This window comes from Pelecanus crispus, chromosome 2 (assembly GCF_030463565.1).
Source record: "Pelecanus crispus isolate bPelCri1 chromosome 2, bPelCri1.pri, whole genome shotgun sequence".
NCBI classification, from domain to species: domain Eukaryota; kingdom Metazoa; phylum Chordata; class Aves; order Pelecaniformes; family Pelecanidae; genus Pelecanus; species Pelecanus crispus.
Genome location: NC_134644.1, coordinates 168,721,778 through 168,738,084, shown reverse-complemented (window position 1 = coordinate 168,738,084; position 16,307 = coordinate 168,721,778).

Below are 16,307 nucleotides of genomic sequence, written 5' to 3'. Positions count from 1 at the left end.
CTGGAATTAAATCAGACTGCCTTAAACATTCAGGTGTTAGAAAAATATGTGGGTGGTTTTGCTGCCTTCATAGAGAGCAAAAATTGAAAAAGAGAGCAGATGACACTCTTTTTATGCAGTTTGTCCTTTCAGAGGCAGTTTCAGACATTATCAAAATACTTCTAAATTACTGAATCCCTCAAGGATTTTAAAAGGGAAAACCTAGTTGCTGGATCCTTATCAGTTTAGAGGCACACAGCTCTGACAAAATTGAGGTGATCCTTGCCACCTGTGTGGATGTAACTCTTAACATCTGGGAAACTTTCAGCTTGAAGATATGAATTAAAATTTCTGTCATAGTAGAATTGCAATTTGAAGCTACAATGTAGAATCTAAATACAACTCTATTTCTTTGTCTTTTGGTTGTATTTTTGTTTGTTTGCTCATTTTGTCTTTGTCTTTTGTCCCCAAACCCACAATAATCAGGATTAGATAAATTAAAGTGATACTATCTTCAGTTTTAGTCATATTAATGGTGCCTGGAATAATTTAAACTTGAAAATGCCTGTCAACAAATGTATTTGTCCAAGGGAGTCTGGATATAATTTATTTATGTCAATACAGTGAAATCAGGAGGAGGGACTTGAATATTCCTCCCAGTGTGTTCACTGAAACTATGTTATCTTGTCTGTGTTGTGGATTAACCTCTGTGATGGTGATTTAGACATCTTGATTGCTTGGACCCCTCAGCTAAAGATCTGATGTAGAGGCTTCAGTGTATTGATTTGACTCATTTGAAAATCTGTCCCGTTTTGATGCAGTTCAGTGAGAGGAAGATCCTGTTTGGGATCCACACTGTTGTGTGAGCTCACCACCTCCACTTGCCAAATGCAACCTGGTGGATGTTCATTGCCTCAGGAACTGGCTGAGGTACCAGATGAAGAGTGCCTGTGACAGCATGTCAGCTACAAAAATTAAAAAAAAAAAAGAAAAAAGGAAATTACTTGGAAAAGACTAATAAATCTAGAAAATAATAATTTCCATTCAAGTGTATAGGAGAATGTGGCAGAGAATGAACAAATAGACATATTGCAAGGCAAGAGGGAACAAGGGAAATTAGCTTTGATATCCCTATGTGAGTAATACTTTTCTGGAATATTTTGTTGTTATTATTTTGAACTCAGATATGAATATATTACAGAACACCTGTCTAAAAGAGAAAAGTATGCCAGAGCTGGGAATCTGTATATACTATAAACATTGAAGAAGGACCCTAAAAAATGTTCAAGGGTTTTTGTTGTTAAAAAGTGCACAGCATTGACCTATGTTTGTTCCTGCTGATGCCAAGAAACGCAGTGTTGCTGTGGCTGAGTTTATTCTGATGTCTAAGAGATTATACATGTCAAGGTACAGTGATCATATACTTAGAAAAGCCATACTTCTGCTTTAGAAGCATATTGCTTTATGAGGAGGAGGTCGCCCAAATAAGTCAAGTGTTTAAAACTTGATCCTTCATGCAGAAGAGGAAAGCAAGACTGTGTCTTCTAGTGTTTGCAGCATGTTATCAACTATCTTTACCTTGCAGTGCAGTGAACTGTATAGACCAATAGATTATCCAAAGAGTGAACAAGGAGTGAATTAATTTCTCTGAGAGAGGGTGCCTGGAGAGAAGTACATACTGAATTAGCAAATTCACTGATCTGGCAATCCAGTGTCTTTTGCATTTATATTCATTAGGCAGGTTTTCTTTCTATTTTTATTTTTTAAAGTGGATGATTATGGCTTTGTGAGATACGAAACTTCTTCAGTTATGGCTTTGTAAGATATGAAACTTCTTCGTAAGCTGAGAAAGAAAGAGAATTATGTTCTAGAAAGTAGAGAAAAGGTCTGGGAGCCAAAAATCTTAAATTCTTCAGTCTGAAATAAACACCTCCGTTAGAGTTTCTAGTTAAGGTTTTACTTTCTTCTTGCAAAGTCAGAAGTAATTTTCTCAAACTGTATATCCAATATGACTTAAAAAGTAATAGACAAAAAAAGGGAAGGGAACTCTGGGAAGCACATGGTAACTCCCTGGTTTCTTTGCAGCCATATACCTTAACACAATTATAAAGGGAGATATTTACTAATTTCCTTAATGACCTTTCACAGGAGCATTCAGCAAAGAAATTTGGATCTGGACTTGAAAAATGGAGCTGTTAATAACTCTGTGTGTTGGATTGACCTAGGCTGTCTGCCAGGTGCCCACCAAGCCGCTCTATCACTCCACCTTCTAGCACAGCAGAGGGAAAAAATACACTGAGAAAGCCCATAGGTCAAGGTAAGGACAGGGAGATCACGCACCAATTACTGTCATGGGTAAAGCAGACTCGATTTGGGAAGATTAATTTAATTTATTGCCAATTAATAACACACTAGGTTAGTGAGAAATAAAACCAAAACTAAAACCACTTTTCTCCATCCCCCCTTCTTCACATACTCAACTTCTCTCCCAACTCATCTACCTCCTCCCGCCCTGAGCAGTGCAGGGGGACAGGAAATAAGGGTTACGGTCAGTTCATAACACTTATCTCTGCCTCTCCTTCCTCCTCACACTCTTCCCCTGCTCCAGCGTGGGGTTCCTCCCACGGGAGACTGTCTTTCACAAACTGCTCCAAAATGAATACTTCCCACAGGCTGCAGTTCTTCAAGAACTGCTCCAGCGTGGGTCCTTATCATGGGGTGCAGTCTTTCAGGAACAGACTGCTCCAGTGTGGGTCCCTCAGAGGTGCCACAGATCCTGCCAGAAAGCCTGCTCCTGCGCGGGCTCCTCTCATTTGGCCACAGCTCCTTCCAGAAGCCTGCTCTGGCATGGGGTCTCCACAGGCCACACTTTCCTTGGTCTTCACCAGGGGCTGCAGGGGAATCTCTGCTCTGGTGCCTGGAGCACCTCCTGCCCTCCTTCTGCACTGACCTGGGTGTCTGCAGGGTTGTTTCTCTTACATTTTCTCACTCCTTTCTCACAGCTGCTGTGCAGCACTTTTTACCCTCTCTTGAATACGTTATCACAGAGGCTTTACCAATGTCACTGATGGGATCAGCTTTGAAGTGGCTAAAACTGGCTCTGACATGGGGGCAGCTTCTGGTCTCTCCTCACAGATGGCACCCCTGCAGCCCCCCTCTCCCACCCTCTGCCACCAAAACCTTGCCACGTAAACCCAATGCACTGAGAGTTTATAATTTTCATCTTGATCCAGTTCACCTATGAACTGCCTGTGTTTGGTTTTCTTCTTTACTTATTTGCCATCTTTCTCCTTCCTGTCAATTCACCTATTAACACCACCGCTTCTTCTTTCTGAACCTCAGTGATATGGTTCCTTGGAAATAAAGCCCATGAAAGGATATAGAACAGAAAGGTTTACATGAATTCTTTGGCTGAGAAAGCCACTAAGCCAAAGGGTGCTGTAACTTGGAAATACAATTGTGAGAAAGTATCACTGTATGCTTGCCCTGTTCTTACATCTTTTTCTGAGTACCTGCGACTGCCTACTGCCCTTAGCTGGTGTAGCCATGCTATGTTCTTCTGTACTCTTCAGGTTTTGGTCAAGACAGAGATTTATGTGGCAGAAGAAAGAGAAAGGCAATGTGTCAAAGTGAGTCCGCACTGACAGACTTTTTTATGATAAGTCAGTGTTTGAATTGTATTTTTTGCCTGGTTTATGATACAGGTTTGACCTGTTCAGGATTTAGAAACAGAGACAGACAGGCACTGCAGTTGTTGAACTGGAACACTGAGGTGTGAATAATTTAAACTAATGTTACCTTGGAAAGGTGAACAGTAATTGTGGTCTGTAACAAGGTGTAGGGTTTGCAAAAAGTTAGGTGGATAGAGAATGGAAACTACATAAGACAGAAAGCAAAATCTGAAGGAGTCGCAATAGAAAGTCTGATTACACACCTCTGCTTTCTCCCTTGCCATCTGCAGCATGGATCTGTTCAGCTGTGAAAATCTCAAAACAAGTAGAAAAGGTTGGACTAGGTCTTTTGATATTGCAAGTCATCGAGGTCAGGGACTCTGATATTTTTTTACCAAATCAGGAACTACCTCACAGTCTTCATCTTTTGTGCTAACTTTGCACACATTTTTGACAAAGATCTGGTGTCAGACGTGCCATGTATCAAATTATCTAGTGACTACATGGCATAGGAATAGAAAGGTGAAATGCAAATGATGCTTTGGAGGATTCTGCTATGAGTCTATGCAGCATGGAGAGATGTCTAATCCACAGCTGACATATTTTCTCTCCTATGGGAGGCAAGGAGACAAATAGATGAGGATCAAGGCATGATATAGAGATGAATTGTTTATCAGCTATTGTTTTGTGTTTAGTGTTTAAGTAGTTTAAACTAAGAGGGCAAAGAAGGAAAAAAATGACTGAGATGATCTCTTAACAGAAAGAAACTGGGAGGTATGGAAATGAGAGGTGGAATATTGAAAGGTTATCACTCCTTTTCCTTGCAATCCCCAGAGAAAGGTCTGTCTGGATTTGGAGCCAGTCGTTCAGATTCTTAAATAATGAGCCAGTATGTGGAAAGATGTTTGGCACCCAGCACAGAACACAAGTTGTAATACAAACTTGTCTTCAATCCTAAATAAGCAGCTGCCTCTGTATTTATTTCTTTTTACCTGTTTACTGAAATGGAATGAGAATAATTTACCCAACATGTGCATATATCGTGTTCTAAGGAGAAAATTTCAAAATGAAAAGATAGCCAAGCCCAAACTTTTGATGTTTTGGACCTCCAAATAACAATCACTCTACAATGCCAATAAAGCAGTCAGCTCATTCATTCGTCTGCCACAGGATAGTGTAGCCAAATGCTAAACAAGCTACCACTCCTGTGGAGTCTTCTGACCCCTAAACATGATGGCATAAGTGATATTCAAAGATATGCTGTGAGCTGACAAATTAGTGTCCACTTCTGCCCTCTTCTAATTCAGGTTAATTATCCAGGACTGATATAGTTCAAATGCATGGAATTCATCTTATTTCATTTTAGCCATCTCTAAATTAGGTGGCGAAGCTATTAATCTAGTTTCTATGCATAATCAGTACAGAGTGTGAGAGCTTGCTTCAGAAAGTGATTCATGACATCTATCTGAAATGTCTTTTTCAGGAAATACTTCTTGTTCTCTACTGATTATAGAGGGAAGCTTAGGCAGCAAGTTTAGGACTAGCTGCCAATTTCTGGATGTTTAAATCAGGTGAAGTGAACCTGCTAAGTTTGTACACCATTTTGAAGGTGAGACTGTACCACTGTGCCTAGCTAACTGAGGTGTGTAATAGTAACAACGAGCACATTGCAATGCTGTAGAAAACTTTGTAAAATGAGTTCAAACTGTAGTACTTGACTGTGTCTAATAGGAACTTGAATTCCTACCTGGATGTTGGTTTACACTACTTTGTCTCTACTGTGTCAGTACAAATAGTTATTTGTTTAAGTTATCCCAGATATGCCACGCTCACACCTTAAAGCCCCTGAGAAATTGAATCCCCTCTGGTACCCCTCCCCTTATCCCTGGACTTTCCTGCACTAATTGAATCTCACCAGAGCATCATAGTATCATTTTGTAGATCAATAGACTCAGTAGAATGGCACACTAAATTTCTTGTGAACTGAATATTAAGCAAAATATTCATATTAGCTGCATTTGACAGTAACTGATATCATAGATACTTGTATAATCGGAAGTGTAAGCAATGCCATAATATACTGTTCTGTACGGGCCAGTCTTGCTTTTATATAATAGAAGCAGGGTCAAACCCAACTCTCCAGATATAATTTGAGCAAAACCACTCATGCATGTGCTTCCAAGACTGTTTTTACACAGAGCACTGTGCATGGGATATCTATCTCTGCACATGAGCATAAGGTTTCTTCACCTCAAATTGTTGCCCAGTTCCTTTCATGAAGAACAAATATCAAAATGTAAATGCAAACTCATGCTGCATGTGTCCAATTAACTCAGGAAGTGTCAAGCAGAGGTGGCACACATCATGTCCCTGCAGTCTGCCTTCAGGAAAACATTTGAGAAGATCTACAGGAGTACCAAAGCATTGTATTTTATTCTGCTCTGTATTTCTACTTTGCAGCATGTGCAAAACAGGAAAACAGAACTTGTTGTTTTGCTACTTTTCCTTTTCTGTTCAAAGAAAAGGGAGCGTAGGTAAGAAGTATGAGTTGGAATATCAAAACATTTATCTGTAGGCTGATGGGGAATTTTTATGGTACCCTTTGAGGTGAATTAAACACAAGTTTGTGCTTAAATATTAAAAGAACAAAAATTAATGAACATTGGGCAGAGTCCTACCACCATAAGCAATTCTACAAGGGGTCTGCAAAGACATGTCATGAGCTGATTCCTTATATACCCTTGCACCAGCACCAACCCCATGAGCGGTGGCATGGGGTGCCTCAGCTCAGCCTTGGGTTCATCCTCCAGCCCAGCTCTGCTGCCCAGTGATGGGCCCTGAGTGCTCGCAGTCCAGGATGGCTACAAGGCAAAGATTCAGCTGTTATTCTCATCACCAAGGGAAACGTCACTCTCTTACAGGGAGTCCTTATATCTCTGGCATTCCTGCTTCCAGCCAGTTTAATCCCTTCTGTGAATTGTCTGAATCCTCTTCTTCATGGACCAGTGTTAAGTGTGCACCCATAGTGCAGGCATCAATGTTAATCCAGCTCTTAGTCTTGCTGGCAGCAGTATATAAATCTAGTGACATTTGCCACCATTCTAACATTTTGAAATTAGTGTGTTGTCACATTATGGGTGGATACTTATTTTGAAAATCCAATTTAAAACTGATCTTTCAACAAAAATTCCTTAAGCATATAAAACTGACAGTAAATTTTACCTATCACAACTTCTACTGAGTGCAATGTCTTTGCAGATTCCCACTAAATATTAAACTTTGTGAAAAGAAAGGAGATACCCTTATTAAATAGAAAGTCATTGAGAGAGATGGTGGACTCACAGCTGCATTTTTTAAATTAAAAGAATATTTAATTAAAAAATTCCCTAGATTCTGCAGAGATCATCTGCAACTACTCAAGATCCTAAAAAGAAAAAAACCTCACAACCTCCCAAAAAACAACTAGGAACAAATAAATGGTTTTTTGGGTTTTTTTTCTTTTTTTTTAAGCAGCCTGGTCGAATCTTTGAGAGCAAAGGAATGTTGTGCAAATAACTCAGAAAAGTGTGGAAATGAAGGGGGAAGAAAATAAATTTGGGAAAAGCCTCAAAAGACATTTTTGTGAGCAAGAGAAAATATAATTAAATCACATTGCAGACAGGGTTTTTTTAGAATCCACCCAAAAGTTAATGTTTATTTTCAGATTATTTAGTCATCTTCTATAATATTTTTGGAAAAGCTGAACGTTGCTAATCTCAAAAACCAGTTTTGCTGATATATTTTACTTTTCCATTCATTCACCCCCAGTTTTTATTTTTGAAATTATTCCCGGTGAAACTACTCTACCTTGAGAATTATAATTCTAGCAAATTTATCACATTTCCCTTAATAAGACAGTATATGAAGACATAGAAATAAGACCATCCAGTTTTGGAAAAAGAGAATGTTTGCTCATACAGTGTAGCAGAAGCACAGAATGGTTGTGGTTAGAAGGGACCTCTGGAGGTCATGTGGTCCATCTGCCCTGCTCAAGCAGGGCCACCCAGACCTGGTTGCCTAGGACCATGTCTAGATAATTTTTTAATATCCCCAAGGATGAAGACACCACAGCCTCCCTGGGAAACCTGTGTCAATGTTCAGACACCCTCACAGTAAAAAAAAAAAGTGTATTCTGATGTTCAGAGGGAACCTCCTGTGTTTCAGTTTGTGCCCCATTGCGTCTTGTCCTGTCACTGGGCACCACTGAAAAGAGCCTGGCTCTGCCTTCTTTGCACCCTCCCTTCAGGTATTTATACACATTAATAAGATCCCCCTGAGCCTTCTCTTCTCTAGGCTGAGCAGTCCCACCAGCTCTCTCAGTGTTTTCTCATCGGAGAGATGCTCCAGTCCCTTGATCACCTTCATGGCCCTTCACTGGACTCTATCCACTACGTCCATGTCTCCCTTGTACTGCAGAGCCCAGAAACAGATACAGGACTCCAGGTATGGCCTCACCAGTGCTGAGCAGAGGGCAAGTAAGGGAGCGAATTAAAGTTTGAGCAGATGCTTCTCCTGAGATCAAGGAAGAAAGAAACATGGAGAGAAAAACAAATCAGAGGAAAAATGAGTCATCAAAGGTATTCTGAGCTGTTTCTACCCTAAAAGAGGTAACTCTGTTAAGCAAATATAGAAGATGGACAAACAGAACATTATCATGACAAAAAAATAAAACTACAACATACTCTGAAATATGGTCAAAATTGACATGATTGTTGCATTTCATTAAGCTTCTCAGGAGGGAAAAATACAATTTATGGTTAGCTGATTCATGTGAAAACTACAACTATAATTTGGATTTTATGTTAACCTGGGTAAGTTGGATCAATAAATTGAACTCCCTGTGAAAATACAGAAAAAGTTAATCTTTCCGCTAGTTGCTGGTGTTACAATTTTATTTTTGCTTTAATCTCTCAATTATACCTATACAAGATGGGACAAGAGAGCAAAGCTGCAGTCTTTGAACATCTAAGCAACATCCTAAACTCAAATCCAACATTTCAATCATAGTAGGATCCATCCAAACATCCTCCCACACATATAATTTATTAGAACAACTTGATTTATGAAATCTCAATAGTCTGATTCATTATGGTTAAAAAAAATTCAACAGCTGAAGCTTCAAGTGTAGAATTAAAACGTAATAAAACCATCAGCTCAAATATGCACAGCTACAATCATGACACTAGTTTTGTCAATAAATAAAGATGACTGAACATAAGATTTTAGTTTCACATGAATTTTTTATATTTCAGTGTTTGAGAGAGAGAGATTTATTTTTCATTCTGAACCAGGGTAAGAAATGAAAATTTTGAGTTTGTTATGGAAATAAAATTTATCTAACAGTGATTTTCTTTTCTGTTCTGCCACCCCCTCCTCCCTTTCTTCCCCCTCTTTTTTTGCATTTCAGAAGGAAGTAAAGGAAAGAATGGATGAAGGGAAGAAGGGAGAAAGGGATGGGGGAAGGAGGGAAAGAGAGAATGCGAACAAGAACAAGAATGAGAAAGAAGAAATGAGAGAGAAAGATAAATCATTATTGTAGTTGTTTATCAGTTTTATCCATCATCTTTGCCTTTTCCTCTCAAAGTATGAATAACTGCACAGATGAAAAATGGTAAAAAAGTTGAAGTGCTCTATTAGCTGACATGTACACACTGAATTTTGGGTTTATAAACAGAAACAAATTATTTGGGACTAATGCACAACGGATTTGCATGAAACATTCTAACTTCCAGCATTTTTCTTAAAATCCATATTTAGCATAATTTTTGATGGGAAAAAAATGTCCAGCCATTCTGGATGCTAATGCAAAATAGTAATTGGTATGGATGAAAATTATTTATTAGGAAATACTAGACTCCTTTTCTACAGGTATTATGAAGGAGTTCATACACATATCTACATATGAATATACTCAAGTTTCATTTGCATGGCAAAAGTGTTGTGCAACTTAATGACAGCCTAAATTTAAGACTTCAAATAATAGCTTTATTATTGCCCTCTTCACTTTGAAGTGCTGGTTGCAGGATTGCTCATCTGCAGATATTGCTCCAGTTCTTTCCTTTGACCTTCAATGCTATTGAATTAACCTTCTACTGTTATTTCTCAGTAAACAACTGGCCAGGATAAAATATTTATCTAATACATTGATTTTTTTTTCATTAATCCAATTTTATTTTAAAAATATGTCTCTCTCTTTCGGTATACAGCTACATATTATATATTTATACGTATTTTTGATGACCATAGTTGGAAATGCAACATTGTTTAAAGCAAGCAGTTCACTTAAGTTCATTGAGAGAAATATGCTGACAGAAAAGTTTGGGGTTTTTTTTTACTATTATTATGTGCACCATACTTTTAAAGCTAAACTGAACATGATACAAAAGTTTAACACAAGCAAGCTCTTTAAATTAGCCAATAATAGGTAGGAAGTTAGTTTATGTCATTTCTATTATCTGACAGCTAGTTAAATATTCAATACATTTTTAAAGGAAAAAGTGATGAGAATAATAAAACCCCATCACTGCTTGCACAGCAACCCATACAATAATTTAAGAATTGAAAATCAGATCTTTAGATTTTAGTGTTAGGACTAGTTAGGAAAATACTATTGAAGAAGGGAATCTGATGCCATGTAAGACCAGCTTTAGTTAGATGTCACTGCAGACATTTTAATTAGAGCAGTGCTACAGTTCATCAAATTTTCTAGGTACAGTTATAGAGATATATACATCTGGAACAAATGGATAGGCCTGTGCTCTATATCTATTGCACTGGCCTTTTATATAGCTACATATTTCTGGAGGGTATAAATCAGCACGATGCACTGATGATGTTCTGTGGTGTATAACCTAAAGTTCTGATTCATCGCGTGTACTGTCCTGCTATACTTGTACGCATCTGGATAACCTGTAGTCCCATTTCTTGGTTGAATTTAGAAAGTAGATCCTGTTATGATTTTTTTATATATATTCTTATTTTAATTCAGCATTTAAATGAACACAGAACTTTTAAAGTCCTTTGCGTATTTTATACCCTTCAGTGACTTTCTATATTGCACACTAGAGATTTGTGATATTAAGAAAGCACTATAATTACTTCTATCAGTTAGCAATATTATAGCTAAATGCCAGCTAAATTATTGAGAAACATTGCTTAGTACTGTGGGGAAAATCTAAACTGAAATGCTAGAAAATGCTATTCCCACCTATCCTTCACTGACAATTTGTTTCTTTTTTTAGGGAGATCCATTATGAACCTGATTCAAACTGACTGTCATCTCCTTCATCAAAGGAGGTTTGGAGATTTTAAAACAAAAGCAAACAGGTAGAAATAGTTGAACATATCTAGATGAAATAGAAACCAACATGAGTCAAAGCTACCAGAAACCTCAAAATGACCCAAGAGGATTTAATGGTTTTGAATACAGCCAAAACAGTTTTAAGATACTGTATGATATTTTTAGGATTATGACTGAGTTAATAGCCCACACACCTTGGGTACAGAGTTACATCAATAGTAAAAGAGCTGTAGAACTAACATGCATGTGATTTAACTGTGCTCTGTGTGCATAGATGAACCAGGCTGTAACGTCACACCACAGTTTGCAGCTGCCTAACTTTCCCTGCCCTTGATCCCTAAATATCCCATAAGTCCTCCACCATCCCAAAATGCTCTTCCTCTGCATCCTATAATGTGCCCCACACCCCCAGGCAGCAAATCCCCTCGGTCCAAAGCGTGCTCTAGCACTGACTCATCGTGATGGGTTTCACACCTGGACAGCAGGTCTGAGGGTCTCCTGGGACAGCCCTGGGAGGGGTCCAGACGGGCCTTTGATGGTCTGATGGCTCCTGGGCTGTGCCTGAGAGTAGCGGCAGGCAGGTGTGACTAGGTCAGCCCCTCCTGCTTTCTCTGAGCACCTTTGTGGGTTTACATATGAGCTTTTATCGCATAACCTAACATTGCACTTTCTTTGCTTCGATAGCTTTTCAAACATACTTTACCCAGTCTGGCTGATATGAACTTGGTACAATAAATATATGGGGTTTTAAGTTAAAGAGAACTGTTAGAGCTTAATATGTTTATTTACTAAATACTTTTATTGCAAGATGATGGAAAGAAAGAAAACCTGCCAGTGAAATAAAAATAGTAGGCTAAATCCAAGCCAACTCTATCATAAAACAGAACAGCATTTTATAGCCATTCACTGCTTTGGTCCAGCTGGTATAAATTGAGATAACTCCTTTGAAGCCAATTTATAGCAGATAATGAGCAATTTCAGTCTTTCAAGCAAAGAAGAAAGAGAAGCAAGATGCAGGAAATGAAGGAAAGATGACTTTCAGAATATAATATACTAGAGAAAAGAAAGGCAGAGTCCAGGGACTTCATTCAGATGGCAGTGGCATCTGTCAGTAACAGGTTCTTATACTGTTTCAAGGTGCCAGTTGTCCAACTAAGGTGCTGTGGTGAGCGGCAACAGAAGAACATCCAATGTTAGCTATCTTTCCTGGAAAACCGCCCCTATCCCAAATAAGAAACAAAGACCATTGTTACTGTAACAACAAAGGACTTCTCTGTGTGTGCAGACAAGTGTAAATGTATGTTTGTGTTATTCCTGTTTAACAGCAGAGATTTTGTTAACCACTGCCTTAACAGAGAGAGCAGAACTTGGTAGCTAGTCTTCACCAGAGATCATCATCAGAGAATTGGATAGCTTTTGCCAAACTCAGAACTCAACCTGAATGGAAACTTGCCATGAAACACTCAACTGATATTAAATAGCATAGGTGTTCATGCCACTGTAAATAATTTAAACCACTTGAGGATATGACATAGTATCTCTAGAACTGGCAGGTACTTTCCAGACTGGTAACATTCTAAAGTATGTGCATGAAAGGGATGAACCATGAAGCTCTAAGGTTAATTTGAATTTTCATCACTTCCTTTTGATACACTGGTTGGAACCATAGGCCACTGAAATATAAAAACACATCAAAATCTGTTATTTTTGTCTTTATTTTTTTTTTTCCTTAATAATTCTTTATTCTTTGAAGCATGTTTGCAAATAATTCTACTAACTGCAAATAATTTTTAAATAAATACTGAAATCCATAACCTGTGTTAATCAGTATGCTGTAATTGTCCCACCACTGTATTCTCATTACCTATGATGGAAATTATAAATTAAGGCAAACTACAAAGTACTTCAAGCAGTTATTAGAAATCCAAAGAAAATATGTCTTTGATTATTACAGGGAATTGTAAGTCACCTATGGCCATGGATTCACAGTGATGAAATCTTCCCTGAGCAGCCCTTATTACCCTCCAAATTAAGTTTTAAAAATAATCTGTGACTACTAAGTTATGAGATTTATTTGATTTAGGTGGATTTCCTAATTCACTTAGACTTACGTACTCATTGGTCATTAGAATGTTTCATAGCGTATTAGGCTCAGTCTATCACTTAGTAATTTTAGAACATATTACTAGGGTAATGGATACCATTTCTATTTCAGTCCTGTGCTTTCTCCCATTCATTATGATTGCAATCTGTCATAATCTGTCTGATACTGCATTTGCCATAGTGTCCCCCACCATGGTACCTAGCAGCTTCATGACCTCAGAGGTAAAAACTTTGTGCTGTAATACAACAAAAATAAAACCTCCTAGTTCACTTCAGCTGATGTAATGTAATTACTAGCATGTCATGGAAAACAAATCACTTTTTGTGTTAAAGTCACTAGTGCAATTAAGTTTTATGAGGCGTTTTGCACAAAAATGGAATATCTGCTTTGATAGAACAGGCTTCAAAAGATCCCAAACCAACAAACCAGCCTCGTTTCCCAAGCACCTGCTGAGTACTCATGTTAAGTTTCAGGAAGCTCAGAAATATTGCATAGTTTTAGAACAAGTGATTATTCAACTAAAATATCATAACAGAAAGTGACTTGTTCATCATTCGATACTTATTTTCTCGCTAATACTTTCTTATTCATCCCATCAGGAAATGGAAAGAAAAAAGCCTGGCAAAATAAATAAACATATTTCCTTAATCAGTCTTCTCTCTTAAAAAGTGCATCTTGAACTGGTAAAATGGCCAGATACAGAAAAAATTGTGAAAATAATATGAAGTTTAAAGAATATAAACAAAACTATGCAAGGAAAAAAATCAAAGTAAATTCTCAAAAAAGACAGAATATTTAAAACAGCATATAGAAAAGATACATGTAATATAAGCAAACTGAGGTTTATACTTTGATGGACATTAGCTGGTCACAAATCAATTAAAAAAAACCCCTAAAACTAGAAAAAGAGGATCAGATTGCAAATAATTATTTAAAAACATGAAAGAGAACCCAGATCAAATCCCAAAGCAAGCTATTTCTAATTAATTCAATCAGACATGTTTATGATGAAGGAAACATGGATTTTATTACTCCAGGGCAGTGAAGGCTTAATTTCATATCCAGTGAAGTCAGTGCAACCTTTGCTATTAACATAAGTAAAGAACCAAGAATTTAGAGTTCACATTGATAAACTGCATAAACCTTTTTCCTTACAGAAGGACTCAAAACCTAGTCTCTTGTCTGGTTTTGGCTGGGGTAGAATTAATTTTCTTCCTAGTAGCTGGCATAAAGCTGTGCTTTGGATGTAATATGAGAATAATGCTGGTAACACACTGATGTTTTAGCTGTTGCTAAGCAGTGCTTACACTAGTCAAGGACTTTTCAGCTTCCCATGCTCTGCCAGGTGCACGAGAAGCTGGGAGGGGGCACAGCCAGGACAGCTGACCCAACCTGACTAAACGGCTATTCCATACCATGTGACATCATGCTCAGCATATAAATTGGGGGGAGTTGGCTGGGGGACAGTGATTGCTGCTCAGGGACTGGCTGGATATTGGTCCGTGGGTGGTGAGCAATTGCATTGTGCATCATTTATTTTGGATATTATTTTTTATTATTAGTAGTAGTAGTAGTATTTTCTCTTCCTTTTCTGTCCTATTGTACTGTCTTTATCTCAACCCATGAGTTTTACTTTTTTTTTTTCCAATTCTCACCCCATCCCACCGGAGACGGCGGGGAGTGAAAAAGCAGCTGTGTGGTGTTTAGCTGCCTACCGGGTTAAACCACATCTCTTTAACAGTGTATAGGAAAACTAAGTCCTGGCAAACAAGGTTGAAAACAATGTAGTATGTGCCGTGGGAAATCTCACAACATGTCCACAGGTTAACAGCAGGATATGTTACCTGATAGTGTCTAAAACTCTGCAATGGGTTTTGGGCATTTGGGGCATGTCATTAAGAGATTTAAAATGTTACTCCATCCGTTTGCCACATAGGACATTTGAAAGATATGTATGTATGCGTTTTATTTCAGGATTTTTCCAGCCAGGGTTTCTCTTTTTATGCATACATAGAGCAGAAGCTAATGGTAACACAAACTCTCCCCTTTTTTGTGACACCTCCCCCCCCCAAAAAAAAAAAAAACCAACCAACCAAAAAAACCCAAACCCACAAAGGTTAGGGCACTCACCCAAGTCAGAGAACTGACATTTCTATTAAACTGTAACTGGGAAAAAGGTATAAAATGTTCAGGGAAATATGAGTGTCCAGCTGGAAGGTGGAGGAGTGATTTACCAATGACAATCCCTCATTCCCAGAGAATCTGCACCTCCTTTTTGCACAGTGAGCAACTTTGTCAGGACCCTTCTCTGACCTTCAAGTCATCTTGAAGTCTGGTGGCTAGGTTATGATCTTGTGGGTAATTTGCTCACACTGAATTTGAACCTGGATCTCCTTCTCCCTGCAGAAATCTGCATCAACGAAACCCCAAAAGGCAAGCAAGTGAATAAATAAAAAGAGCATCAATATCGTCTAAGGATGTTCATTATTTATTTGTTCATTAAAAAAAAGAATAGAAGAAAGAAAGAAAAGAGAAATGCACAATGATGGTGTAATTGTGCTGTGAGAAGAAATATGATTCAGCAAGGTTCCAGTTGTGGCTCAACATCTTTTCCCCAGATGAGAGAGCTGCCTGCTCAAGCAACAAACTCTGACCAAGAAATGTCTCCTCCAGACAACTTAGACTGATGGAGACCCAGAATGTTTGTGGTGTCACTGGTGGGAACTAGGTAGAGGATCTACGGCAGACAAAGTCACTCACAGAGGTAGGTCCAAACCCCTCAGATTGCTGATGTCCATGGTGAGGTCAGTGTACCTGATATAGATGATGAATGGAATTTAGACAGAGCAATGACTAATTCTGCTGACAGTTACATTTAGAAGGATGTGTTAAGTTGCTACACTGAATCCCACAGCATTCTCCCAGAGAAGCTGGCAGCTCATGGCTTGGATGGGCGTAGTCTTTGCTGGGTAAAAAACTGGTTGGGTGGTCGAGCCCAGAGAGTAGTGGTGAATGGAGTTAAGTCCAGTTGGTGGCCGGTCACGAGTGGTGTTCCCCAGGGCTCTGTTTTGGGGCCGGTCTTGTTTAACAACTTTATCAACGATCTGGATGAGGGGATTGAGTGCACCCTCAGTAAGTTTGCAGATGACACCAAGCTGGGTGGGAGTGTCGATCTGCTGGAGGGTAGGATGGCCCTGCAGAGGGACCTGGACAG